Source organism: Gigantopelta aegis, chromosome 6 (assembly GCF_016097555.1).
Source record: "Gigantopelta aegis isolate Gae_Host chromosome 6, Gae_host_genome, whole genome shotgun sequence".
Lineage (NCBI taxonomy): Eukaryota > Metazoa > Mollusca > Gastropoda > Neomphalida > Peltospiridae > Gigantopelta > Gigantopelta aegis.
Genome location: NC_054704.1, coordinates 99591579 through 99618706, shown reverse-complemented (window position 1 = coordinate 99618706; position 27128 = coordinate 99591579). Strand labels below are relative to the sequence as shown.

The 27128-nt window shown below is 39.4% G+C and overlaps 1 protein-coding gene across 1 annotated transcript in view; it reads left to right on the top strand.

Moving 5' to 3' along the window:
• Positions 1-27128, top strand: part of LOC121374245 (zinc finger protein GLIS3-like) — a 76678-nt gene continuing 49550 nt past the window's right edge. The window contains exons 1-2 of the mRNA XM_041501262.1: positions 1-108; positions 19890-19973. The gene's annotated coding sequence lies outside the window, so the exon portion shown is untranslated. The remainder of the gene's footprint in view (positions 109-19889; positions 19974-27128) is intronic.

Here is a 27128-nt window from a genome sequence, read left to right as displayed (position 1 = left end):
GGCGGGCGTGCTCTAGGTCACGTGATAGTGGAATGCTGTGACGTTTTGTTTGGCATGTTGGGGGTCTCGCATGTGCTGTGAAGTCGACCAACACGGATAGAATTAAAAGTAAGACGTTGTGTTTTAGCAGTTTGTGGTACCAGCAGTATATAAATGATGTAAATACATGCATATAAAATCATATTAAGCGGTACTTTCATTTTGAACACTAATTAATGTGTTCGTCTCGTTGTAAACGAAAGCACAGTGCACACGTCTCAATGTCAAGGTCGATGTCACTGTCAGTTTACAGTGTGGATTTTTATAGCCTCGTTTGATATGAAATATGTTTAATATATTATGGTTGATATTAAATGTCGTATTGTTTTGTCATCTGTTTGGTAAATTAACATGACATGCATTGCACCAGTTCACAGGTGCCCCAAAGTTACAAGTTAAGGGTGGGGTGACATGGATGATGGTGTTAATGTGATTCCTTACGCCCCCCCCCCCCCCCCCACACCCGCCCGTCCACCCGCCCGTCAACCCCTGGATTCTTGTTGGGGATACCTGTGCACCCATTTATATACAACACACACTATGAACCTCGGACAATCATTTGTTAATTTTAGTTAGGGCAGAGTTTCTTAATTCTCGGACACATGTTGAGTGGGTGGGGTGGGAGAAATATATATATATATATATATATATATATATATATATATATATATATATATATAGGGCCTATATTTTAAATATGTACCCCTGTCACAAAATATATTTAAACAGTTTAAACCATGTATGCAAGGGGATAGATCCTGCAGTCTCCAGGCATAAGGAAATGTTTTATTTAACAACGCACTCAACACATTTCATTTATGGTTATATGGCGTCAAACATGGTTAAGGACCACACAGATGAGGGAGGAAACCCGTTGTCGCCACTTCATGGCCTACTCTTTTCGATTAGCAGCAAGGGATCTTTTATATGCACCATCCCATAGACAGGATAGCACATACCACAGCCTTTGATGTACCAGTTGGGTGCACTAGCTGGAGCGAGAAATAGCCCAATGGGCCCACTGACGGAGATCGATCCCAAACCGACTGTGCATCAAGCGAACGCTTTACCACTGGGCTACATCCCGCCCCCTCCAGGCATAATCTCGCCCAAGCACATATATGGGGGGGGGGGGGGGGGGAAGAAGACATGCCTCCTGTTTTCACTGATGTGAAAAAAGGCTATCTGTCTGTCTGTCAATCATCTTTGTCTGTCATGTGAAATTATAGTTAATTTACTGAATGGATGAGAGAAAAAGACTCCATCATATGCGGTCATGTGGGATAGAAATTAACGTACGCTTCTGCGAGCCTTGTCCAAGGTAAAAATTTCCACCACATCAGATATACTTTTTCTGTGCCCTTTGAAGACTGTCTGTCAGTCTGTGTCTATCTATCTATCTTCCCATTACAATGACCACATTTGTCCCTAGATCACTTTGTTGGTATATCGAAATGGCGTAGCGTGGGTTGCCAGCGCCCGGGCAAGGCAAGTATTGCGCCCCCTAATCAGTGGACCGATAGCACCGCCCCGGTGGCCCCAACCACGCTACGCAATATTGAAAACATTTGCTCAGGTAAGCAAGTTTTGCTGTGCGTACACATAACCAACATTTGTGTGAAATACTGAGGCAATACTATTACTTATATGCACATGTTAATTTGCATGTGGTCTCCACTAGTATGCAAATTTCCATATATGTAAACACATACTCTTGTATGCAAATGTGTGCATGTCTCAGGGGAGTGGTGGGGAGCAAGTGTGATAGCTCCCCATAAATGATGAGGACTGAATTTGCAATTGTATCACATTTGGCATGAGTTATCTCACTTGCCATAATGACATAATACTTGTTAATAGTACTAGTAGTAACCGTTATTATGTCATAATTGTCAAATGAGACTGAATAGCATTTAAATAATTAGTGCATTGCAATTATTATTAAAAACAACTAATAGAAATTCAATTAATAAAGGGTAGGGACGTAGCTCAGTGGGACAGCATCAATCTAGGATTAATCCCTGTCGGTGGGCCCATTGTGCTATTTTTCGTTCCAGCCAGTGTTCCACAACTGGTGTAACAAAGGCCGTGGTATGTACTATTCTGTCTGTGGGATGGTGCATATAAAAGATCCCTTGCTGCTAATTGGAAAGAGTAGCCCATGAAGAGGTGACAGCCGGTTTCCTATCTCAGTATCTGTGTGATCCTTAACTGTATGTCCGACGCCATATAACCATAAATAAAATGTGTTGGGTGTGTCGTTAAATAAAATATTTCCTTCCTTCAGTTAATAAAATCTGTTTTGTGAAAAGCATTATTCAACCTAGTAATCAATAGACCTGCATCAAGATGCATTCTGTCAACCATGCACTATGAGACTGTCCTGCACATTTATAAATTGCCATAGAAAAAATATAAGATTATTTGAGGTGAATCAGGGCTTTAGATCTCACTGATTTGGGTGCAACAATAGTCATATATATGTATGTATATCAGTGTGCCATTTTGAGGAGAGTCCAGGAACCCGGGCTCACAAATATCATGTAGGACTCTCTATCTTGGCTAGCATATGAGCCTGCATGGCTCGTAAAAATTATTTGTACAAATTGCATTGATTTTTCGAAATGACAGTCATCATATATCTGAAAATCGTGGGAAACCACAGTTTGATGCAAAACCTTTAGTGTATTTTCTGTTCACTGGAGACGCGTGGTAGGGCTCACTAGGTTGGTGGCGGGCTCTAAAGATTTGTAAATAGGGAGTTGTTATGACACTTAAATTGTTTAAACCAAAATTGCATACTGTGTATATGTATATATATGATTGTTTTTAGTGATCCAATGACATTATAAATGATAATTGTTTGGTTGAGCTCTGCCTATAAGATGACTGTTGTGTACATAGAAGTACTGAATAGGTATAAAATGTAAAATTAGTGACTTGTGTGCTCTTTTCTGGAGAACATGACAATAGTTCCCAAATTCCCAAGACTATATTTTTTATAAACATGCAATTTGAATGCAGGCTGGTGGCTCAGGAATCTACATACTGGTATTCAGTCTGGTTTCTTATTCTCTGGTATACAGTGTAGTTTCTTATTCTCTGGTATTCAGTCTGGTTTCTTATTCACTGGTATACAGTCTAGTTTCTTATTCTCTGGTATACAGTCTGGTTTCTTATTCTCTGGTATACAGTCTGGTTTCTTATTCTCTGGTATACAGTCTGGTTTCTTATTTTCTTATTCAGTCTGGTATACTCTGGTATACAGTCTGGTTTCTTAGTCTAGTCTTCTTATTCTCTGGTATTCAGTCTGGTTTCTTATTCACTGGTATACAGTCTAGTTTCTTATTCACTGGTATACAGTCTGGTTTCTTATTCTCTGGTATACAGTCTGGTTTCTTATTCACTGGTATACAGTCTGGTTTCTTATTCTCTGGTATACAGTCTGGTTTCTTATTCACTGGTATACAGTCTGGTTTCTTATTCTCTGGTATACAGTCTAGTTTCTTATTCTCTGGTATTCAGTCTGGTTTCTTATTCACTGGTATACAGTCTAGTTTCTTATTCACTGGTATACAGTCTGGTTTCTTATTCTCTGGTATACAGTCTAGTTTCTTATTCTCTGGTATTCAGTCTGGTTTCTTATTCACTGGTATACAGTCTAGTTTCTTATTCACTGGTATACAGTCTGGTTTCTTATTCTCTGGTATACAGTCTGGTTTCTTATTCACTGGTATACAGTCTGGTTTCTTATTCTCTGGTATACAGTCTGGTTTCTTATTCTCTGGTATACAGTCTGGTTTCTTATTCTCTGGTATACAGTCTGGTTTCTTATTCACTGGTATACAGTCTGGTTTCTTATTCTCTGGTATACAGTCTGGTTTCTTATTCTCTGGTATACAGTCTGGTTTCTTATTCTCTGGTATTCAGTCTGGTTTCTTATTCACTGGTATACAGTCTGGTTTCTTATTCACTGGTATACAGTCTGGTTTCTTATTCACTGGTATACAGTCTGGTTTCTTATTCACTGGTATACAGTCTGGTTTCTTATTCACTGGTATACAGTCTGGTTTCGTATTCTCTGGTATACAGTCTGGTTTCTTATTCACTGGTATACAGTCTGATTTCTTATTCTCTGGTATACAGTCTGGTTTCTTATTCTCTGGTATTCAGTCTGGTTTCTTATTCACTGGTATACAGTCTGGTTTCTTATTCACTGGTATACAGTCTGATTTCTTATTCTCTGGTATACAGTCTGGTTTCTTATTCTCTGGTATACAGTCTGATTTCTTATTCACTGGTATACAGTCTGGTTTCTTATTCTCTGGTATTCAGTCTGATTTCTTATTCTCTGGTATACAGTCTGATTTCTTATTCACTGGTATACAGTCTGATTTCTTATTCTCTGGTATTCAGTCTGATTTCTTATTCACTGGTATACAGTCTGGTTTCGTATTCTCTGGTATACAGTCTGGTTTCTTATTCACTGGTATACAGTCTGATTTCGTATTCTCTGGTATAGTCTAGTTTCTTATTCTCTGGTATACAGTCTGGTTTCTTATTCTCTGGTATACAGTCTGGTTTCTTATTCTCTGGTATACAGTCTGGTTTCTTATTCTCTGGTATACAGTCTAGTTTCTTATTCTCTGGTATACAGTCTGGTTTCTTATTCTCTGGTATAAAGTCTGGTTTCTTATTCTCTGGTATACAGTCTGGTTTCTTATTCAGATTTGGGTTTTCTCCCTATCCCAGCTCGTGCCCCATGACTGATATATTATAGGCTGTGGTATGTGTTGTCCTGTCTGGAAAAGAATTCATAATAGATCATTTGCTGCTAGCTAGTAGAAAAATGTAGTGGGTTTCCTTTGAAGAGTACCGGGTATACCACAATTAACATATGTTTGACATCCAATAGCCAATGATTGATAAATCAATGTGCTATAGTCGTGGGTATACCAGAATTAACAGATGTTTGATATCCAATAGCCAATGATTGATAAATCAATGTGCTATAGTCGTGTTGTTTTCAAAACAAGGGGTTAAACATAGCCCAGTGGTAAAGCGTTCGCTCGATGCTCAGTCGGTTTGGGATCGATACACATCAGTGGGCCCACTGGACTATGTCCCGCCCTGGGTTTCCTTTGAAAAAAGAAGAAAAGTTTGTTTTGTTTAATGACACCACTAGAGCACATTGATTTATTAATCATCGGCTATTGGATGTCAAGCATGTAGTCTTAGAGAGGAAACCTACATTTTTCCATTAGTAGCAAGGGATCTTTTATATGCATCATCCCAGACAGGATAGCACATACCACAGCATTTGATATAGCAGAACGAGAAATAGCCCAATGGACCCACCAACAGGGATCAATCCTACATTGACCACTCATCAGGCGAGTGCTTTACCACTGGGCTACATCCCACCATCCTATCATAATATAGATGTTCTCTGTGTGCGGCTACATCCCACCATCCTATCATAATATAGATTACTTTATTGTATTCTGTGTGTGCGGCTACATCCCACCATCCTATCATAATATAGATGACTTTATTGTATTCTGTGTGTGCGGCTACATCCCACCATCCTATCATAATATTTTATTGTATTCTGTGTGTGCGGCTACATCCCACCATCCTATCATAATATAGATTACTTTATTGTATTCTGTGTGTGCGGCTACATCCCACCATCCTATCATAATATAGATGACTTTATTGTATTCTGTGTGTGCGGCTACATCCCACCATCCTATCATAATATAGATTACTTTATTGTATTCTGTGTGTGCGGCTACATCCCACCATCCTATCATAATATAGATTACTTTATTGTATTCTGTGTGTGCGGCTACATCCCACCATCCTATCATAATATAGATTACTTTATTGTATTCTCTGTGTGCGGCTACATCCCACCATCCTATCATAATATAGATTACTTTATTTTATTCTCTGTGTGCGGCTACATCCCACCATCCTATCATAATATAGATTATTTTATTTTATTCTTTGTATGCTATTAGAAACATGTGTGCCTTATACTCAGTGTTTATATCTACAACAGGACTGTACACTGTATATTGTCACTGAAATCTGTACTGAACGGTTTTTTACCCTTCTGTAATCATTAAATTACATACATTTCTGTTTGTTTTTGTTTTTATATGAAATTTCCTTCCTAGCTTGAACACCCAGTCTGACTATGCAGGGAATTCAGATATTCTGAATCCGATAAGAGTTGGTGTAAAAATAATCCAGGGGGCTGGTTAACTCACAGAACACAACCCTCAGTTATAGAGCATCAGCAAAAAGGTTACTAAGTTAGTGGCTAAAGTGAGGAACAGGAGGCAATTTTTTTTAAATATACCAATTACACACAAAATAAAATTTTAATTAAACCATGTCTATGTACTGTAGAGAAAAAATTGCAAGCAGATGTGTTGGGGCTGGGGTGGGTGTGTGGGTGGGGTTAGAGATGGGGGGGGGGTATACTGTATATACCGTCCGATATTGGTATTATGTCAGTACCGATTTACTATATCAAGCAAATCTCAATATACAAAAATTTTGGTATTGAAAAATGTTTCCTGCCATTTAGTAACAATATATCTGATAATATACTAGTAGCTCAAAATAGCTGAAAAGAAGATAGAGATGAGGGCCTAATTATATTTAGATGATTTACCACATTATGTGACAATCACTCCCCACTATTATACTGTACATTCTGTATATAGATTTGTATTTATTATGTATGCTGATGAGTTGCAGGGCCAGCTCTGCCACTCGCCAAATTCATCAGTTGCGAATTTTCAGAAAAATTGGCAAAAACAATTCATGTAATAATTGATATTTGCTGGAAAATAACTGATTTTTGCATTTTTGGACATATTTTGGTGAAAACACTTCATGTAATAATTGATACTTGTTGGAAAATAACTGAGTTTTGCATTTTTGGACATATTTTGGTGAAAACAATTCATGTAATAATTGATATTTGCTGGAAAATAACTGAGTTTTGCATTTTTGGACATAATTTGGTGAAATGTTTTGTACACCCAGAGCTAGCACTGAGTTGTAAATAAATTTGAACTTGAAAAAAAGAAGAAATGAAATTAGTGGATGAGCCTTAGTTCAGGCATTAAAGCAGAGTATACCGAAAATACCGCTTGATATCGGTATCAGTATTTTGTTAATACCAGTATTGTGTCGTTAACGAATACTGTATCAATACCGAGGTAAATCACCCCAAAAATACTAATACCGATACCGAGCCTTAACTTTCAATACCGCTCTAGTGTTGGTCAACACTCCTCCAACTCGAGCCAATTTTCTTGTTTTAAAATGTATTTCCCGGGACATCATGTCTTGATACCACCTTGAAACTTTGCCCACCACAGTCTAGACCCCCCCCTCCCCCCCCCTGCATAAATGCCTGCACACATGCCTGACGAGACATAAATACATAATTATGGCATCTCCCACCCACCCTTTTTTTAATAAATTCTGGAGTGGCCCTAACCTAAAATAATTATTATCAGTCATGCCTATATCCAGTTTAGATTTACCACGTCTAATTCTGTGATTATATTTGGGAGTTGGTAACATCTTGTCTGTGGTACAAGCCCAACTTTATTCCTCGAGTTCACGTAACAGATGACCTTATCTACAGTATATAGAAGGAAGTGGCGATGATCTCATTCCACTGTAAGTTTTTTCTAAACACTAACAGTATTCCAGTACAGTGGTGTTTTTGTTGTCTTACTCATTCGACTGGTATGAAAAATGCCACACAGAAAAGCTTCTTTTTTTTCCCCCATAAAATATTTTATTTTTGCTTTTGGAAGACCTGGAGTGAAATAATGTTCTTAGTGGTGGGTAGGTGGGTAGGTGGGAGTGGGTGGGTGGGTATGGGTGTGTCTTTTAAAGATTGTGCCTTTTATTGGGACTCACTGCTTTTTGCATGGTTACACTTTCTGCCAAAAAATAATTTGAGGATATGTTATAAAACCAAAACCGATGAGAAGTGCTCTGCTAGATAGTTACAGGTTTGAAATCTTTATAATTAGACACTGCATTTCATCTGCTTTGACATATTTTTACAGCAGTTCTCTTACTATATAATTTATCAGGAAAAAAGAGAAGACTATCCATTAATTTCCAAGATTTATATTTTCCCCTTTATACCCTCTCACAGAAGCCCTGATGGTGTATTTTCCCCTTTATAGTTATACCCTTTCTCAGAAGCCCTGATGGTGTATTTCCCCCTTTATACCCTTTCTCAGAAGCCCTGATGGTGTATTTTCCCCTTTATACCCTTTCTCAGAAGCCCTGATGGTATATTTTCCCTTCTATGCCCTTTTTCAGAAGCCCTGATGGTGTATTTACCCCCTTTATACCCTTTCTCAGAAGCCCTGATGGTGTATTTTCCCCTTTACTCTATCTCAGAAGCCCTGATGGTATATTTTCCCCTTTATATCCTTTCTCAGAATCCCTGATGGTATATTTTACCCTTTATACCCTTTCTCAGAAGCCCTGATGGTGCATTTTACCCTTTTATACCCTCTCGAAGAAGGCCTGATGGTATATTTTTAGGATATTATGGACATAAAAATAAGAGACCTATGTCCTGTCCCACCCAAATCCACAAGTAGTTCCATTCATGGTGTATATGGTATGTGATTTCCTGGCCTGTGATGGGTTTCTCATTCCAGCCAGTACTCCCTAACTGGTATAACAATGGCCATGGTATGTACTATCCTGTGCATATAAAAGATTCCTTGCTGCTAATCAGAAAGAGTATCTCATTGTGTGGTGGCAGTGGGTTTGTTCCCTCATTATCTGTATGGTCCTAAACCATATGTCTGATGCCGTACAACCGTACTTATAATGTATTGAGTGCGTCGTCAAATAAAACACCCTTCCTTCCATGTTATTATGCAGTTAAGATCCATTGATTATAATACACGTTTCATTTAAATAGAAGTAATATTTATTCAGTGACTGTTCTGGCCCAGTCCTTTCTCTACAAAAAAAAAAAAAAAAAAAAATATTCGTGCATGATATATATCTTGTGATTCAGTATCTGAGTTGAAATCCATTCATTCCTACATGTACACTAACAAATAAACCAATATTCATTCATACATTTGTCACGTCAACATCATGCCCAGCTAAAATTCTTTCACATGATTTAATACATGAAGTTGAAATGCCCATGAAGAGTGAGATGCCAGTGATAAGATTGATTCCTACGCTTCGTCTTACTACAAAATCTGGGGTGGGACAGGGCTTATAGATTATGGTAGCCCCACTCCCATGGCTAGTGATATTCAATGTTGGACTTGTAAAAAACTACTATTGCCATGCCCGACAGCTAGTGAATTTTTTGTGTCAACGTTACGTCTATTTTTTTAAAATATGAATATCCTACTTTCTCCCCAACCCCCAATGTTAGTGTTTTTAAGCTCTGTCTCCCTCTTTAGGTGATATATCCTATTATCACTATTATTTAGTAAAATTGTATTAACTTAAAAGTAAAGTTGGGCTAGTGAATTTTTTAATTGTCGCTAGTAAATTTGTAAAATCACTGATCTTATGGCTAGTGGATTTTATAAACAAGTCTAGAAACCCTGGGTGGGATCTGGCTCAGTTGGTAGAGTGCTTGCCTGGCGGTCTTCACGAGGATAGGCAAGTTATCACTCCCCTCCACACTCGCCCGGCGGTCTTCACGAGGATAGGCAAGTTATCACTCCCCTCCACACTCGCCCGGCGGTCTTCACGAGGATAGGCAAGTTATCACTCCCCTCCACACTCGCCCGGCTGTCTTCACCAGGATAGGCAAGTTATCACTCCCCTCCACACTCGCCCGGCGGTCTTCACCAGGATAGGCAAGCTATCACTCTTCTCCACACTCGCCCGGCGGTCTTCACGAGGATAGGCAAGTTATCACTCCCCTCCACACTCGCCCGGCGGTCTTCACGGGGATAGGCAAGTTATCACTCCCCTCCACACTCGCCCGGCGGTCTTCACGGGGATAGGCAAGTTATCACTCCCCTCCACACTCGCCCGGCGGTCTTCACGGGGATAGGCAAGTTATCACTCCCCTCCACATTCGCCCGGCGGTCTTCACGAGGATAGGCAAGTTATCACTCCCCTCCACACTCGCCCGGCGGTCTTCACCAGGATAGGCAAGTTATCACTCCCCTCCACACTCGCCCGGCGGTCTTCACCAGGATAGGCAAGTTATCACTCCCCTCCACACTCGCCCGGCGGTCTTCACCGGGATAGGCAAGTTATCACTCCCCTCCACACTCGCCCGGCGGTCTTCACGGGGATAGGCAAGTTATCACTCCCCTCCACACTCGCCCGGCGGTCTTCACGGGGATAGGCAAGTTATCACTCCCCTCCACACTCGCCCGGCGGTCTTCACGAGGATAGGCAAGTTATCACTCCCCTCCACACTCGCCCGGCTGTCTTCACCAGGATAGGCAAGTTATCACTCCCCTCCACACTCGCCCGGCGGTCTTCACGAGGATAGGCAAGTTATCACTCCCCTCCACACTCGCCCGGCTGTCTTCACCGGGATAGGCAAGTTATCACTCCCCTCCACACTCGCCCGGCTGTCTTCACCGGGATAGGCAAGTTATCACTCCCCTCCACACTCGCCCGGCGGTCTTCACGGGGATAGGCAAGTTATCACTCTTCTCCACACTCGCCCGGCGGTCTTCACGGGGATAGGCAAGTTATCACTCCCCTCCACACTCGCCCGGCGGTCTTCACGAGGATAGGCAAGTTATCACTCCCCTCCACACTCGCCCGGCGGTCTTCACCAGGATAGGCAAGTTATCACTCCCCTCCACACTCGCCCGGCGGTCTTCACCAGGATAGGCAAGTTATCACTCCCCTCCACACTCGCCCGGCAGTCTTCACCAGGATAGGCAAGTTATCACTCCCCTCCACACTCGCCCGGCGGTCTTCACGAGGATAGGCAAGTTATCACTCCCCTCCACACTCGCCCGGCGGTCTTCACGAGGATAGGCAAGTTATCACTCCCCTCCACACTCGCCCGGCGGTCTTCACCAGGATAGGCAAGTTATCACTCCCCTCCACACTCGCCCGGCGGTCTTCACCAGGATAGGCAAGTTATCACTCCCCTCCACACTCGCCCGGCGGTCTTCACGGGGATAGGCAAGATATCACTCCCCTCCACACTCGCCCGGCGGTCTTCACGGGGATAGGCAAGATATCACTCCCCTCCACACTCGCCCGGCGGTCTTCACGGGGATAGGCAAGTTATCACTCCCCTCCACACTCGCCCGGCGGTCTTCACGAGGATAGGCAAGTTATCACTCTTCTCCACACTCGCCCAGGATAGGCAAGTTATCACTCCCCTCCACACTCGCCCGGCAGTCTTCACCAGGATAGGCAAGTTATCACTCCCCTCCACACTCGCCCGGCGGTCTTCACCAGGATAGGCAAGTTATCACTCCCCTCCACACTCGCCCGGCGGTCTTCACCAGGATAGGCAAGTTATCACTCCCCTCCACACTCGCCCGGCTGTCTTCACCAGGATAGGCAAGTTATCACTCCCCTCCACACTCGCCCGGCGGTCTTCACCGGCATAGGGAAGTTATCACTCCCCTCCACACTCGCCCGGCGGTCTTCACGAGGATAGGCAAGTTATCACTCCCCTCCACACTCGCCCGGCTGTCTTCACCAGGATAGGCAAGTTATCACTCCCCTCCACACTAGCCCGGCGGTCTTCACCAGGATAGGCAAGTTATCACTCCCCTCCACACTCGCCCGGCGGTCTTCACCAGGATAGGCAAGTTATCACTCCCCTCCACACTCGCCCGGCGGTCTTCACGGGGATAGGCAAGTTATCACTCTTCTCCACACTCGCCCGGCGGTCTTCACGGGGATAGGCAAGTTATCACTCCCCTGCACACTCGCCCGGTGGTCTTCACGAGGATAGGCAAGTTATCACTCCTCTCCACACTCGCCCGGTGGTCTTCACGAGGATAGGCAAGTTATCACTCCCCTCCACACTCGCCTGGCGGTCTTCACCAGGATAGGCAAGTTATCACTCCCCTCCACACTCACCTGATCACATTCCAATAAAATGGATGATTTTGCTCATGCTAAGACTGCATGAGGTGCTGTGGTTGCAGGATCAAATCCCCTCTGTGGACACATCTCTGATTGGTGTTTTTCTTGTTACAGCCAGTGCCTCATGACTGGAATATAAAAGGCTGTGGTATGTGCTGTCCTGTCTGCAGGAAAGTATAAATGATCCTTTTCTGCTAATCAAAAAATACCACCACCACCACCCCCCCCCCCCCCCCCCCCCCCCCCCCATATCAAGGTCAGTATCTGGTATGTCCACCATTGGCCCGTGAGCATGCGAGAAGACGACGGGGAAAGGATTGGCACAAACATCTCAAATAAGCCACAGGAATGTTCCTCCACTCCTCCTGCAATGCCTGTGCAAGCTCAGCGACATTACGTGGTGGTGGCTGGCGGTGACGTACATGACGTCCTAACTCATCCCGCATGTGTTCAATTGGGTCCAAATCCGGAGAAATGGCAGGCCAGTTCATAACGGTGATACTGACTTGTTGCAGGAATGCCTGGGTAATTCTTGCAGTATGTGGATGGGCATTATCTTGTTGAAACAGAAGGGGACCTCCTTGTCTTCGGTGACGGCGCAAAAGTGGCTGAGAACTGGTCTTAGCATAACGTCAACATAACGCTGGGCTGTAAGGGCATCATGGACAATGATGAAATCACTCCTGAAATCACAGCTGATTGCCCCCCATACCATCAGACAACCGCTGCCAAACCGATCACGTTCCCTCTCACATCCGTCAGCGTACCGTTCATGGAGTCTCCTGTACACACGTGCTCTTCCATCGGCGAAGGAGACAGAGAAACGGGACTCATCTGAGAAAACAATGCTCCGGTAAACGGCTGGTGGATGATTACCATTCTGGAGAGCAAACTGTAGTCTCACAGCATGATGTCGCAGTGTCATGATGTTACCGTTGTACGGGCGTCTGCATCTGAGTCCAGCCGTTCTGAGTCAACGGATGACTGTCATTGGATGGATATGCCTTCCATGACATCCTATCGTGTTGCTTGCTGTCATCATTGCAGTTCTGAACTGGTCACGGAGGTGGTGTCGTCGAATCTGCCGATCTTGGCGTGGGGTTGTAACGGGACATTGACCAGGTCAAGGTCGATCACAGACACTCCGGTCTGTTGATGACGTTCAGCAAGTCGTCCAATAGTTGATGGTAGGACTCTGAAGTTCCTAGCAACTTGGCTTTGTGAAGTCCCCCCTTGAACCATGCCCAACGCTCGCTCCCTTTGTTCTTCTCCGAGTCGTGGCATTCTTAATGTGACGAGAAATATAACACCGTTACGTGACTTTTATGTGTCCACATACTGGCATTTCATGTGCATTGCATGCAGCATGATTGAGCATGTAGTGAATGCATTTCACACCATTTTGAGTGTTTCTGCTATTGTATGTGTAACGAGAACAAAACCAGGATTAAAACCCAGACAAATGTACCAATCAATGGCTTCCTCTCATAAATTGTTATTTTAAATCCAATAAATATTGAAAAATATCTGTTTTGCGTTTTTATTGTGTGTCAGTATATATAGATACATACATACATATACATGTATATTTTTTTTGTCTTAGTGCATGTTTGTACAACTCTGCAATTAAATTAATGCTGCATATAAATGTGGACCTCACTGTTTAAGGGGAACTATGACTCTTGCTCCCCGTAACTCCCTTAAAATGGTTCAGGGAGAATAACATGGATTTATACAGACCACAATGTGGTTCTGAACATAGGCCCCTTCCCAAATGAAAGTGGTACTAAAAATTAACAATTTGATGACATCATGTATAAATTAGTTTTTGTAATTATGTCTGTTTTGATAAATTAATTTAACAATGGTGTCTTGCATTATTCAGTGACCTTAAAAACAAAAAGTCCAGTTATGATTAAATCACATTAATTTTCTCAATCCCACCAGACACGAGTTCCTGCCAAAACATCGTGGATAAATCTGTGAGTAATTTTGAACTGATGTGAGTTTGTATGGTATCCATGTGGTAATTATACTAGTTTATGATCCAACTTAGCGGAGATATTCATCACTCTACACATGGGGGTTTTCACGGTCAGGTCTGTACATTCCACCACTTAATTTAAGGTGGGCGTGAATAATGCAAAATTTATACTCACATTTTAATTTCTTCTGGTTTACAGTATATAAAATAGCCAGTGGTTGTAAGCAAAAAGAGAACATTATGCCACAGTTAAAACGAGCTTCTCCCATTCCATTTCTACATCAACTATCAAAACTCATATCTGTTGCAATTTCTTTAAAGAGGTTGGGACGTAGTCCAGTGGTAAAGTGCTTGCCTGATGCGCTGTCAGTCAAGTATCGATCCCATCAGTTGGCCCATTGGGCTATTTCTCGTTCCAGCCAGTGAACCATGACTGGTATATCAAAGGCCTTGGTTTGTGCTATCCTGTGTATGGGGTGTTGCATATGAAAGATCCCTTGCTACTAAAGGTAGCAGGTTTCCTCTCTCAGACTGCATTTCAGAGTTACCAAATTTTTGACATCAAGCATCCGATGATTGATAAATCGGTGTGCTCTAGTGGTGTCATTAAACAATTTTTTTTTTTTAACTGTTTCATTAAAGAAATATTCTTTTCCTTTTATTTCAAAAAGTTAAAAAATATATATTTGTTAATTAGTTTTAAATATAAGAGTCGGACCTCAAGCATTCATGTTTATTTATTTGCAAGCAAATCGCTTAAATGTTTTAAAACTTAAAGTAAAGTACATTTTGTTTGATTACACCACTAGAGCACATTGATTTATTAATCATTGGTTATTGGATGTCAAACATTTGGTAATTCCGACATATACTCTTAGAGAGGAAACCTGCTACATTTGTTTCATTAGTAGCAAGAGATCTTTTATATGCACCATGGCCTGGTCTTTGATATGGCAGTTGTGGTACACTGGCTGGAACGAGAGATAGCCCAACTGAGATCGATCCCAGACCGACAGTGTATCACGTGAGCACATATTAAAAATACCTTGCTTGTTATAGAAAGAGTAGCTTATGGCGGGCGGCAGTGGGTTTCCTCTCTCATCATCTGTGTGGTTCTTAACCATATGTCTGATGTCATATCACTGTAATGGTATATAATGTGTCAGTTTAGCACCTGAGAGAGAAGATTAGCATTTGCTAACCGTTACCCTAGATAAATAAAACAATTATTATTATGTTATTAAAATGTGTTGAGTGCATCGTTACATAAAAAACATTTTCCTTCCTTCCTCTCACACCTTCACTAAAGTCACCACAAATATAAATTATTTTTCTATTCTATTCATTACCAGGATTTTCCATATTTAAGCCTCAGGCTTACAAAGAAAAAATACCACCTTGAAGAAGGTAAAACGTTGTTTGTTTTTTAGAAAATTAGGCCTGGAGCTTAAATTCAGAATTTGAAAAATAAAAGGAAGAAGGCCTAACGATAGCAAATGATAGATATTTTGTAATGACTACTTTAGTAGTGAATTGTCTGAGGTACACTCACACTGAAGCCATGCAGTCTTCACTATGTGATCCACTAGAAGAGTATACTGTAAGTACAATTCTCAAGTAACTAACACTTGCTATATAAAAGGAAGAAGGCCTAACGACAGTAAATGATAGATATTTTGTAATGACTACTTTAGTAGTGAATTGTCTGAGGTACACTCACACTGAAGCCATGCAGTCTTCACTATGTGATCCACTAGAAGAGTATACTGTAAGTACAATTCTCAAGTAACTAACACTTGCTATATAAAAGGAAGAAGGCCTAACGACAGCAAATGATAGATATTTTGTAATGACTACTTTAGTAGTGAATTGTCTGAGGTACACTCACACTGAAGCCATGCAGTCTTCACTATGTGATCCACTAGAAAAGTATACTGTAAGTACAATTCTCAAGTAACTAACACTTGCTATATAACACACTAGGTAACCAGTAGTCAGTTCATTGGATTGGTACACAGGTAACCGATTGTTCAGTTATGTGAATTATTTTGATGACAATAGAGAAGTTTTGCCAATCACAGTACATGCCATGTGTGTGGGGGCTATCCCTGACCAATGACCATACCTGTTGTCATGGCATGGTAATATGGTAAAAATGGTATTTTTGTTTTCTATTCAACACATAGTTTTGTCGTCTTTTTTAAAAAAATTTAAAGATAATTTTTTTTACAACTATTTTAGAAGTAACCATTATAAATAAAGATTGTTGCTTTTAAATATTTTAAGATGTATATGTGATAGCTGGCATGCGTTGTCAGGATTCATAGCTTTCTTTAAATTCCTGGAAAGTCTTTGAATTTGAAAAAAAGATTTTTAGGTCTTTGAAAGTCTTTGAATTGTAATAAAAGTCTTTAAAAGTCTTTAAATTCTTACAAATCATAGCCTTTAAATTCTTACAAATCACCGGCCTCGGTGGCATCGTGGCAGGCCATCGGTCTACAGGCTGGTAGGTACTGGGTTCGGATCCCAGTCGAGGCATGGGATTTTTAATCGAGATACCGACTCCAAACCCTGAGTGAGTGCTCCGCAAGGCTCAATGGGTAGGTGTAAACCACTTGCACCGACCAGTGATCCATAACTGGTTCAACAAAGGCCATGGTTTGTGCTATCCTGCCTGTGGGAAGCGCAAATAAAAGATCCCTTGCTGCCTGTCGTAAAAAGAGTAGCCTATGTGGCGACAGCGGGTTTTGCTCTAAAAACAGTGTCAGAATGACCATATGTTTGACGTCCAATAGCCGATGATAAGATAAAAAATCAATGTGCTCTAGCGGCGTCGTTAAATAAAACAAACTTTACTTTCTTACAAATCATAGCCAAAGCAATGGTGATATCTTTTACAGCTGCCTGCATTTGATATTGTCCAATTACAAGGTTTAATCTTGTCATAATGTATGCAAAACAGCTCAATTGTTTGCCACGGACAGCAATGTAATCGAACTAATTTGGTATTTTTATTGCAATTTATTGTCTTTGACCATTGTGTAAAAGTTTTTTAAAGTTTTTTAAAATGGCAGGTAAATGTCTTTGAAAGTCTTTGAATTTGTTTGGTCTTTAAGACTATGAACTGGTCTTTAAGACTATGAACCTTGGTTATGGAAAGTATCATTAATAAATCGAACTATGGAACAAATATCAAAAATCAAGAAAAAACAATAATTCCATACCTAATTTACCTTACAAAAATTTGTTGAAAATTTATAAAACAAGCAAAAGCCATACATTTTGAAGCAAGTTGTAAGATATGATATTATAATATTAGGGTTTGCGATGATGCGTAAATCACACGTAATTTACCTCCAATAGCCCACACATTTTAAAACTGAGGGTCACCACTGACTCAAAGTATTTTTATCTTTCTAGTAGAAAAATTGCCGATATTTCCAACATTAATGTAATTTTACTCACATCAAAATACAATTTATTTTTGCTTTCACTGCCAAAACTGAAACAATTTTAATGCACTCACAACTTTAGATTGTGAGTGCATTAAAACTGTATATGTGTCTGTTCTTTGAACTAATAAAATGACATAATAAAAACAACACATTGTTTACATAACACTCAAAATAAACAACCTCATCCCCTCCTCCCCCCCCTCCCCCCCTTCCCCCAATGTTTTGTAACAGATCTCATCATTACGTAATTGCTGAATGACCCCTACGTTAGCGAATAAACACATGCTAAATGCTATTTTCGTGAGGTGGTAAAGTTCAGTTTCTTCATATATTACCACCCACACCTGAGGGTGAAATGCTGATACGTTATCTGACTGTGTTTTGATGTGCTATTTTGGATCGGTGTTGTGTCTATTACTAGCGAGTTAGGCAAGTTCACCTTGATACGGGGGGAACAGTCATGCAATGTCTTATCGTGTGAGCACTTGCACCAGGGAGATATTAGCTCGGAGATAAAATATTTCACATAGCTAGCTGTATTTAACCTGGGAGGTACAGACCCCCCCCCCCCCCCCCCCCCAAAAAAATGTCCTTCAGTGTTATCCTTACTCTTGGGGCTGGCTGTCCCAGCTGACTGCATGGTTCATTGTTATACTTGCATGGTTCATTGTTATACTTGCATGGTTCATTGTCATACTAGTACGGTTCATTGTCATACTTGCATGGTTCATTGTCATACTTGCATGGTTCATTGTCATACTTGCATGGTTCATTGTCATACTTGCATGGTTCATTGTCATACTAGTACGGTTCATTGTCATACTTGCATGGTTCATTGTCATACTTGCATGGTTCATTGTCACACTTGCACGGTTCATTGTCATACTTGCATGGTTCATTGTCATACTTGCATGGATCATTGTCATACTAGTATGGTTCATTGTCATACTTGCATGGTTCATTGTCACACTTGCACGGTTCATTGTCACACTTGCATGGTTCATTGTCATACTAGCATTCTTATTTTTGCGCACCATGTTTTAATTTAACCATTAAATTTTTATATTGATTTGGTCATCAATTGATTCATGTTACGATACCGCTACATGTACCTTTGTTGGACACCCAGTAGCCGATGTATTCTTTGTGCTGGATTGTTGTTAAACCATTCATTCATTCATTCATTCATTCATTCATTCATCCATCCACTAATTCATTCATGTGCTACTGCATTTATTCATTAATTTTTTCATTCATTCATTCATTCTGTCATTCATTCATCCATCCATCCACCTATTCATTCATGTGCTACTGCCGGTATAAGTTAAAAGTTTGTTTTGTTTAACAACACCACTAGAGCACATTGATTTAGTAATCATCGGCTATTGGATGTCAAACATACCGTCAGTTTTTGACACAGTGTATTGAATGACCCCTATGCCAATGCTAGCACATAAACAATAATTTAACATATATAATAATAATAGAATGAATAAGTAAATGCTATGGGCCACAAGTGATTGTGGAAGGGAGGGTGTGTAGGGGTAACACAGACATAGACCCTTCCCCCCCATCCCCTGCTTCCTACAGGCCTTCTATAAATTTCATTTCAACTTATTTTTATGCTTATATCCAATTAAGGTTCAAGCACGCTGTCCTTTGCACATACAGCTATCTGGGCTGTATGTCAAGGACAGTGGGTTAGTTATTAGTTGGTTACTGGTTACTGAGAGAAGAGTAGTGGCCTTACACCTACCCATTGAGCCCTTAAGAACTCGCTCTGGGTTGGAGCCGGTACTGAGCTGTGAACCCTGTACCTACCAGTCTGTAGTCCGATGGGTTAACCACTGCAGCACCGAGGCCGGTATAAACATGTATTGAACACATAGAAAGACACATGATTCGGATGACATCAGAAGATCATTTTGTTTGCATTGAATAACGAGTAAAAATCCAATTATCTGTGCACACTACAATATTGTGAAATTCAGTCAGATAGCTTGTCTTTCTCTAGTGTGAACAGATGCGAAATTGGTGTCAAATAAAGCGCTTTCATTTGGAATCGTCTTAACAAATTAGATGTAAAGAGTGCTGTATAATTATATAAACACTACTATCTATACCACTGGCCTCACACTGACCTGGTTCCATATGATTGACTTGTTTTAGTGGACCCTGTGGGCCTATATCAGTTCTACTAACTGGGCATCTGTGTGGCCTAATCACTTTGATAAAGTATTTAGTAGGGCAATGTTTACAAGCAGGGCTCTGAATGAATTAGTTTTTGGTGTTTACAGGACTTCCACTACCAGGCTTTCCACTACCAGGCTTGAATAACCAGAAATCAGAAGAAAAGTTAAAGTTCGTGAAATTGGAAAAATGTAAGAAAAATTATACTATTGATTCATAATTGCTTCTGTTATTTTACTAATCAATGTAATGTGCTACCACTCCCTCCAAAATCTTATTATCAATTACTAATCAATGTAATGTGCTACCACTCCCTCCAAAATCTTATTATCAATTACTAATCAATGTAATGTGCTACCACTCCCTCCAAAATCCCCCAACAAACCCCTCCTCCCCACCCCCCCCCCCAAAAAAAAAAAACCCCAACGAAACCCACACAAAACCCCCCAAAGAAATATAACCACACATATATATGTTTGTATAAACTTAGAGTAATATTATTTGTCTTATTTTTTTTACATTATTTGTATTTCTATTTTCCTCCATGTTATTGTAACGTCCAATCTGTTTGGCATAAAGTAGAACATTTAGAACCCATTTCATTATTTACTTGATCTTTTTTGTCTTTGTGTATTCACTGATGATCAGTCCCAAAATTTCATCCACTTTCCAAAACTAATGATTTTAGCTCATGCTCAGCATCACTGACGAAACTGAAACTTGTTAACTAACACAGTTGTAACAGAAAAATCAACCTCCACTGAGGGGATTCGAACCACAGACTCTCAGTGCAAGAGTCCAGTGCTCTACCAAGTGAGCTAATAGGAAAATTCCCACTAGCTACTCCAGTAGGAGCACTTTATATCAACACTACTACACGGTGTTTTATGCGAACCTGTTTTCATGGTTGTTAAGTGGTGACCAGTTACCTTCTAAAATTTAAAAGTATTTAAGTTATGGTCAGATTTTTGGACATCAGAAGTTAAATATAAGAATATCATCTCATTGAAAAATCAGTTAATTTACATAAATATGGAATATCAGTGTAGTACAGAACCGTTGTACAAGTGGTAACAAGTTACTATTTACACAGATATAAATGTGGAATATCAGTGTAGTACAGAACCGTTGTACAAGTGGTATCAAGTTACTATTTACACAGATATAAATGTGGAATATCAGTGTACCGGTAGTACAGCACTGTTGTACAAGTGGTAACAAGTTACTATTTACACAGATATAAATGTGGAATATCAGTGTAGTACAGAACCGTTGTACAAGTGGTAACAAGTTACTATTTACACAGATATAAATGTGGAATATCAGTGTAGTACAGCACTGTTGTACAAGTGGTAACAAGTTACTATTTACACAGATATAAATGTGGAATATCAGTGTAGTACAGCACCGTTGTACAAGTGGTAACAAGTTACTATTTACACAGATATAAATCATGTAACCAAACAGTTGTTTACCTGGGTAAACATCTTGTGCCAGCTTACCTATAATTTTGAAATATTGTGTTCTGGATAAAGTTCCTCTTAAACTCAGGAATAAACTTCTGTTTGTGGCTAGTTATTTCCTGATTGCAATTTGAATGAAAATTGTTAATGGCTCAAGACAAATTAAATACATGTATGATCAACGGTGTAATGAGCAAAAGGGAGAAATTGGATAAAAAGGAGAAATTGGATAAAAAGGAGAAATTGGATAAAAGGGAGAAATTGGGTAAAAAATTAAATTGAATAACAAATTTAAAAAAAATCTTGCTTGAAGTATAAAAGAATAAAAAATTTAATTTCTGTATCTTTTGTTAACTTTAAAATAAATTTTGAACTGAAAAAAAAAGCATGGGGATATAATGCCAAGTATGTTATACGACATGATTTATGACATTCGTGTACATGCATATATTATGTAATATTTGAAAAATAACATGGCATTATTATATATTGGCTTCCTTTCTTTTAACATTTTACGTAAAATTTTAAGTTTGATGTATTATTGCCAACTTATTAAAAAAATTATTAATTTAAATGCATTGAAATTGAAATTATCTTTTTTGTTCACATTTTTGTTTTTTTGTTTGTTTGTTTTTTGAGTGAGAAAAACAACTGTACATAGGAAATGATTTTGCATTCTTTAAGTAGGGATCCTGATTTATTAGTAACCGGATTCATAGGGGTTGGTCAGCTGGTGTAAATTACGAGATTTTTCTCACAGCATGAACATTATTTTGACCGTTTTCGATGCAATGTTTATTGCTTCCGTTAAAAAACCTATAAAATATATAAACACTCCACGTGTAGCTATTCGACTGTCTCTATAATGACACTAGTTAACCCATTCAGCAAGCCATGTAAGAATACGTTAAGCAGGCCCTTGCTGTCTGCTGAGGGACTTATTCACCTTGTTAGATATAGTAAACTGGAACAGCAGCTGTGTCATGAATATTCATCATTCACTTGTTTGGTGTTTTAATGGGAATTTTATTACTCATAAGATTCCAGGTGGCTTCAAGTAACCCAATAATTTTGAAATATATACCGACTCTATACTGTCCAAGTGTAATCTTCTCATGAAAGTAGGAGATTTGAAAGAAAGATTATCGAAAATCTATCTTCCGAATGTGAAATTAAGGAGTGGACATTTTGAAAACAGTTTGTGTCTCTTGTGTTGAACTTGTTCACACTGGTTATTGCTTTCAAATCCTGCAATTAAAGAAACACAACAAATGTACAATTTGCATACCACCTATAAAGTTTGCTGATGGAAATTTTAGAATTTAGGATTTACTTATGTATTAGTGCATAACTCTTTCTAGTTTGTCTACCACCCCTCCCCATCCACACCCTTTTAAAAAACATATTTTAAATTTTTGTCATTTTTAATTGCCAATTTTTGTCACTATAGCAATCGTATAAGATACACACATTTAAAATTTTAAAAAATAGTTTTATGTTGACTATGATGCATAATATTTAAAATACGTGTTGCAAGTTATGCTCTGGGTTTTTTCGTCATGCAAAATTCAATGAGACCGACACATGATCACATATTTATTGTGAACTATATTTGTGATTTTCATCTTTAATTGTTTTTGGTGATTTTTGTCTTAAAAAAGAATATAGTTTGTAGACAATGTACTATATAACAAAATATACAGTTGAATCCCATTGGCTCAAACCACGTCGGTTCTTGAGAAAGTGTTCGACCCTTCAGGTAGTTCAACCCAACCATTTAGTCAGTAAAGTGTAAGTGTAACTCGGGACTTTGTTTTTGGTTCGAGCGTTGCGGTGTATTCGACCCTTGCAAGTTCGACCCAGCAAGATTCTACTGTATAAGACAATGCTGAGAGGTCCATTTACTTCCCTGCTATGACTGCTTGAAGGTTAAACAGTTTGTTTTCTTTTAATGTCACCACTAAAAGATATGAATTAATTTATCATGGGCTATTGCATATGTCAAACAGATATAAAATTTGTTTTGTTTTAATGGCCTCACTAGAGCACATTGATTAATTTATCATGGGCTATTGTGCATATGTCTTACATTTGCTAACCTGGCAACAAGGGATCTTTTATTTAATGCAACTTCCACAGACAGAACAGCATGTGTGGGCCACTGGTTTGCTAGTGGAAGGTGTTGCAGGTAATGGCTAGTGAATGGTGTGAGAAAACGGACTGCGTCTGTCACTTTTCATTATTGCCGTACTGCCAGCTGGTCAGCCATGTGCCACGCGGTGATGGAGGAATGACTCTGAAGGGGTTAATTCAGTGTTTTCTTCCCTTCATCTGAGCGGAGAGTCAATCTGCAAGCTGCTGGTAGATCTGATACCAGATAGTGTGGACTCTTGTTAGACAGGTTGTGACCACCCCATAAATCTCTTCCTGAAAACGACAGATTCCACTCTGTTAGCTTCTCCCGCCAGCTGATTCAGAGGACAAATAGACTGGCCACCATCATGGAAAGAAAGAAAGAAATGTTTTATTTAACGACGCGCTCAACACATTTTATTTATGGTTATATGGCATCAGACATATGGTTAATGACCACACAGATAATGAGAGAGGAAACCTGCTGTCGCCACTTCATGGACTACTCTTTTCAATTAGCAGCAAGAGATCTTTTATATGCACCATCCCACAGACAGGGTAGTACATACTACAGCCTTTGATATACCAGTTGTGGTGCACTGGCTGGAACGAGAAATAGCCCAATGGGCCCACTGACGGGGATTGATTCCAGACTGACCGCGCATCGAGCGAGTGCTGTATCACTGGAAAGAAAAAAAGAAGTGTTAACCTGGTGACCTGAACAACCATTCTCACCTCCTGCAGTGTTCTGTTTTCATATGCATAAATATGATTTAAATGAACTGTTATTCATTTGTACGTTAAATTTCGGACCTTCTTTGTGTGGTTGTAACAGATTTCAGGGAACATTTTGTTTTCAAAATCTTGATTAGTGATATTTCTAGTCAACTAAAAATTGATTAGCAACTATGGTTTAATTTTCTAAAATTGTGTAGCAATCTCTGAAACTCTCATAGCGAATCACGATGCGATACTGAATAAAATGTTCCCTGGATTATGTAAAATCAAATGGGTTACAAGCATTTTAAATTTTATGTTTTTTACATAACACGTACTTTGTTACTGTGTTTAGCAAATTTTCAATTCTGAGAGGTCTGAATTATGAATAAAGATTTTTTTTTAATTGAAATGTAATGAAATGATACCACCAAGATATTCAGCTGTGAAATGGTGGGAAGATATTTAATTAATTCTTTTGAAATAGAAAAATGCTCAAAAAAAGAGAGAAACAACTAAATTTTGAGTTTGATTAATTTACCTGAATGAGTTAGAGAAAACAAATTTCTTATCTGAAGTTGTCCTCACACCTGGTGTCTGGTGATTAGCAATACACATGGGTGTAGTTAATCAAACATTCTTGTACTTCTCTTTCATCTACACAGTTCCTGTCCTTTGAACAACAAGACATGGGTTTTTTTACTTCTTCTTCTGCTTTTGCTTGTTGAAAGCCATGTTTGTAGGCAGAAGGCTGCTGTGTTTTATGAGACTGTTAAATGTATAATTAAGCAAAATTTTTGAAATTCTGGTAAATCTGCACTGGGTGACTTGGAGGTAGGTTTGTTTTAACTGGTTAGAGTACCATGGTGCAAAGCAGTACTTTATATTTATTGGCTTGTAAATAAAACAATATCACTAGCCAGCTTGGGATTGTGACTCACCAAACAACACATCAAGTAATAATATGAATAATCATATATATATATATATATATATATCAATAGTGACGAGAAATAGCCCAATGGGTCCACCGATGGGGATGGGGATTGTAAGAACGGTCGTTTCATTCACGGGTCGCTTGCACAAACCTAATTTTGTGTAACCCAGTTTTCATTCACTGATCAAATTTAAGACCCCATTTACATGGTCATGATGGGCTACATGACAAGGAGATGGCTTACCGGAATAAGTTATGTGTAATCCACAAAGTTTCCATTATCAAATTTAAGACCCCATTTACATGGTCATGATGGGCTACATGACAAGGAGATGGCTTACCGGAATAAGTTATGTGTAATCCACAAAGTTTCCATTATCAAATTTAAGACCCCATTTACATGGTCATGATGGGCTACATGACAAGGAGATGGCTTACCGGAATAAGTTATGTGTAATCCACAAAGTTTCCATTATCAAATTTAAGACCCCATTTACATGGTCATGATGGGCTGCATGACAAGGAGATGGCTTACCGGAATAAGTTATGTGTAATCCACAAAGTTTCCATTATCAAAGGCCTCAAAATAAATTTAAAAGTTAAAAATTTGTTTTGTTTAATGACACCACTAGAGCACATTGATTTATTAATCATCGCCTATTGGATGTCAAACGTGTGGTGGTTTGACATACAGTATTAAAGAGGAAACCCACTACATTGATTTATTAATCATCGCCTATTGGATGTGAAACATGTGGTGATTTGACATACAGTATTAAAGAGGAAACCCACTACATTTTTCCATTAGGTCAGGTCAGGTCATAGGGTCAGGTGCACATTCAGAGTAAGCTGTTTTAGCACACGCCTGTCATGGGCACAGGTGCATTAGTAGCAAGGGAACGAGAAAAAGCCCAATGGGTCCACTGACATGGATCGATCACAGACCGACCGTGCATCAAGCAAGTGCTTCACCATTATACTATGTCCTGCTCCCAAAATAAATAAAAGTGCATTACTTATTTTATATATGAAATGTGATAAAATGCAAATACTAGCCTGAGTTCTTTGCTGTTTCGAGAGGTAGATGGACATTTGGACAGTTTTAATATCTCTTTAACCTGAGAGAGTGATTATAACCATCCAAATGTCCTAGCTCTTAAATGGCAAGAGTACTTGGGCTACTTACATGCATGTACGTATGCTATGTAAGCTTACCACAACTGTTCTAACATAACCATTAACCCACTGACCTAGGCTAGACATGGTCTAGCTGTGGGAAAGTGCATATAAAAGATCCCTTTCTGCATTAGGAAAAATTTAGTGGGTTTCCTCTGATGACTACGTGTCAGAATGACAAAATATTTGACATCCAATAGCGGGCGATGTGGTTTTTCTTTCTGATCAAATTTTATTTATTTATTTTGTTACTTTATTATTTTAGCATTGAATCCGTGGCTTTGCATCAGCCATTCCAGAATTCCAAACCATTCAAACAAATGGTTCAGAATGATGATGAAATACACAATGATATATGTACCGTATTGCCAATAGACTATTCCAGAAACGGGTTATATCAAAAACAGAACGGTCCCATAATGGCCCCAAACGCTAACCGAACCAAAATGGAATCTAGCATTGGCTCAAACGGCACTAAAATCTATGCTTATAGTATATGGCTAAAACAGCATTACAAACATGCGTTGTTTACATTATTCAACTTTTAAAAATGGATATTCGGACCAAACATTTCAGGTTTTAACACCCTAATACCATATTCACAAACTGATACACTGAAATGCGGGGCATCTATTATAAAGATATTGTTAAAAAAATAATATATTGTTCTATAGGCTGGGACTAGTCGAAATTCTGGCGGGCTATTAAAGTTTACTTGATTCTGGTCGATGGGCTAGTGAAAAATTTTCCATTTCTACACCCCTGTTGTACTGTATATATATATATATATATATATATATATATATATATATATATATATATATAATCACAAAAATCAAGTTGAAATGAAAATACCTGCACTTCCTATTGCTTGTCCCCAGACTACAGATTGCAATTAGTGTTCATGTATGTTCAACATT